This window comes from Poecilia reticulata, linkage group LG18, assembly GCF_000633615.1.
Source record: "Poecilia reticulata strain Guanapo linkage group LG18, Guppy_female_1.0+MT, whole genome shotgun sequence".
Taxonomy (NCBI): Eukaryota; Metazoa; Chordata; class Actinopteri; order Cyprinodontiformes; family Poeciliidae; genus Poecilia; species Poecilia reticulata.
This window is the reverse complement of record NC_024348.1, coordinates 21,724,038-21,727,756: the sequence shown is the minus strand read 5'-3', so window position 1 is coordinate 21,727,756 and position 3,719 is coordinate 21,724,038. Positions and strand designations below refer to the sequence as shown.

Here is a 3,719-nt window from a genome sequence, read left to right as displayed (position 1 = left end):
AGGAGGGACCATCCTGACGGAGGAACGTCCTCCAGCAGCGGGACGGAGATGAAGATGACGGCTGAAGACTGAGGAAGAGTTCGTTAGCAGCAGCTGAGACTCGCTCCGTTTTGGGAGAGGATGATCCGGTTCTGGAGCGGGCCGGACCCCGGGTCACCACCGGCACCGAATCCGACCGGAGAGACGACCCGGCTGGGCTCCAGTCCAGCTGATAGCAGAGCTTCACCTCATCATCAATTATTAGTTATTCCAGCTGAAGACGTGAAGCATCGTTTCACCCGGAAGTGAGCCAAGACGTTCCAGCCTGAAGAGGATGAAACGATCCGAGCTGAAGCGGTCCAGTCCAGCTGATAGCAGTCAGGTGGGCCCAGCAGAACCAAACACCTGGAGCATTTGGAAATGACGGCTCACTGCAAAGAGCTTCTCACATAATTAGTATTTACTTTTCATTCTGGCTCCAGGGTCACATCCTGAACCGGCGGCTGCTCCGGTACGTTGGCAGAATCAATAAAAACACTTTCACCACCAAACCAACCCGTGTTAAAGTGACTCTGCCCATGTTTACAGTGGAAGGAGAAACTCTCTCGGCTGCTGGTAACCCTCTCTGGGTCCCTGTACCTCTGAGACCCGGTTCCCGGTTCCCGGCCGGGTTCGTCTCTGCGGTCACATTCCTGAGCCGCAGAGCCACCAGCGGGTCCCTCCGACCCGCCTGCTCTGCACACGGCCACAACCGGATAAAAGATAAAAACAAAAAGCTACATTCTGCAGACTCAAACACTTACGCCTTTTTTGAAACAGTATCAGAAAATTCCTCTTTTAAATGAGAAGATAAAAGATTTAATTGTGTAAAATGCAGCGACAGCATTCCTTCAGGGAACGTTTCATCGTTTGTAGCAAAGCACAAATCTGTAGCTAAAAACTCCCGACGTTTAAAATGTTCAGCTGTTTCTGGTTGACTTCACTAAGTTTGGATTAACTGATTAATAAAAGTTTTTTAATGCAATATTTTTATTTGAACTGAGTGAAGCTAAAACTTCAGGAGTGAATTTTTTTATTCTAAAAGCAAAATGTAAATATTTTTCTTTAGTTTTGGTTTAAAGTGTAATTAACCCCTCGGTGGAAGATTAGCTCCGCCCCCTGACAAATAAAAAACATTCCAGCAAAGTGGGCGGAGCCAATATACGATAATTTTGGGGTTTTATACCCTCTAGTGACTTTTTGAAGCCTGGTGGAGGCAAGTAAAGCCTGGCAGGGAGACAAGTAAAGCCGGGAAGGGGAGGCAATTAAAGTCTGGTGGCCCGCCAGGCTTATAATACACTGTGGGAAACACTGGGAGTTACACCTGGTTGCTAGGAAAGTAAAACCTGGTGGGGAGGCAAGTAAAGCCTGGCAGGGAGCAAGTAAAGCCTGGCGGGGAGGCAATTAAAGTCTGGTGGCCNCTGGCAGGGAGCAAGTAAAGCCTGGCGGGGAGGCAATTAAAGTCTGGTGGCCCGCCAGGCTTATAATACACTGTGGGAAACACTGGGAGTTACACTTAAATTGCGGCTCTGACTGCATTGATCTTTTTTGACGAAAGGCGATTCTCCTGAAGATTTAATTGAATATTATTAATAATCATTAATCGGAGGTAAACGCGCAGGTCATAAACTGACTCCGGTCCCCACCAGAGAAGGGAAACGTTATGTGGCCCTCACAGGAAAAGGTTTGGGGACCCCTGGATTAGGTGTTGAGGTGAAATTACTACAAACGCAGTTTGTCAAAAATAATAAATAATTTCCTGTTTGTTCTGTAACTTGGTGTTTAGTTCTCGCTGTTACTACGTCTAAAATCAAACAGAAAAACTAAACATTTCAGTTTACAGGCTAAAATAACTGTAGTTTGTAAAGTTTTCTATGTTCTTCTGGTCTTTCAGTCCCGTCCGGTCCGGTCCGGTCCGCCTCCGTCTTTTCCAGCTTCAGCAGTAAATCTACATCCACAGGTAAAGTATAACCAGAATATTATCACAGCATCATCTGCGTAACGAAACATGATTTGGTACAAAAACTAATTAATGTATTTTAGTGACGTTACATAAACAACCTGGTTGATTGTCGCCTCGGTGACGGACTGTGCGTTTCCTCACCGTGATATTTTTATTTTTAGGCCTCCTGAACTCTGAGTGACTCTGTTGAACAATCAGAGAAACATAATAAAAACTTTATGAAATGAATGTTTTCTGTTATAGTTTGCCAAGTTCTCAGGTAGATTTGGTCTTGCATTGAAATAAAGTGAACTGAAGCTACGTTAAGCATTCATGCTAGCATGTTAGCAATGCTAACATGTTAGCATGTTAGCATTGCTAATTATCTGGACTTCATAAGTTTTAATTATGCAGATGATTAAAAATGTAGAAACATCAGAATTAATGAAGTCAGTCAAACGTTTTATCTGCAGGTGAATTTTATTTTAAAACGTCGCTAAACCGGCTTTTCTCTGCGATTCGCCTGAAATATCAAGACGACACAAATAATAATAATTAGAGTTAATTCTGACGCTAAATAGCAGAAAAACTCACTGAAACGCCTGAAAATGTTTTAATTTTCCCCCGAAACCAACACAGCGGAGACAAAACTCCTCATGTCCTATGTCAGGGTGTCCAAAGTGTGGCTCGGGGGCCACGTGGGGCCCTTGGCGTGATTCTGTGCGGCCCGTGGCACCAACTCAAACGTAGCTCATCTTTTCTGTTGATGGTGACACGATTAGCACAAAGTAAATGGAAATTATGCAGATTAGAATAGATTTAAACTAAAAAAGAACAGAAACATTTTTTATTTTAATTTAATAGCATCAGAAACATTGAGCAGTTCTTATTTTAAAGCATTTAACTGAAGCTAATTAGGAAGATTTTAAGCTTGTATTTTAATCTTGTTGCCGGTTATGTTGTTATTAGGGCTGAAACGATTCCTCGAGGGATTCGAGTACCTCGATTATTAAAATTCCTCGAGGAAAATTGACCTGCCTCGAAGCTTCGTTAATTTATGTTTTATCATTTAGCACCGTGTTTCAGCCGGAACATTATTTGCGTTGCGCGGAGCTCTGACTTCCGCCTCTGAGTTGTTGACGGAAGCTACGTGTTAGCGGCATAACGTCCAATCTTCAGGTTCGGCCCGCGGGGATTTTACTGATTGGTGATAATTCCGGGTTTTCATCGTTTTTGTGGGACCAATAAACATCCTTAAAATGACCGGCGCGATGCCGGGAGTTCGGCAGCCTTTCTGCTCCGGAGCTGCTGGTTGAACGGCGGGAAGAAGCTGAGGAGGATTTCTACAGGTGAGCGGAGAGACTGAACACGGCGGGCGGCTGAGGGTTGATGCTTACAGGGTAAGAGCAGCTTTACGGACGAACCGCACAATAAACTTATATCATCCCGGTCTGAACAAACGGGAGGCGGAACATGGCTGGTAGATGAGTTTCTGAACGGAGGAGCCGTAAATATCCCGTATTGCTTCCCAGGTCTACAAAACAGTAACTGGTAGGGAAGCTCAAAGGTGGAAAAAATAGACTGATGTTGATATCCGATAGTAACACTGGTGTTATGGAAGATTTACCAATATTTTATTTCATAATTGTTTTTATCCGATTACTCGATTAATCGTAAGAAAAATCTATAGATTACTCGATTACTAAAATAATCGTTTACAACAGCCCTAGCTGTTATGCATTTTTTAAACTCCTCCATC

The 3,719-nt window shown here is 43.8% G+C and overlaps 1 long non-coding RNA gene across 1 annotated transcript; it reads right to left on the bottom strand.

Annotated features, from left to right (window-relative positions):
- Positions 1 to 1,780: 1,780 nt before the first annotated feature.
- Positions 1,781 to 2,946, bottom strand: LOC103480968 (uncharacterized). Its single transcript, XR_536207.2, has 2 exons — positions 2,080 to 2,946; positions 1,781 to 1,966 (listed from the first exon to the last, which is right to left on the bottom strand). It is a non-coding gene; the product is annotated as an uncharacterized LOC103480968 (long non-coding RNA).
- Positions 2,947 to 3,719: the final 773 nt, after the last annotated feature.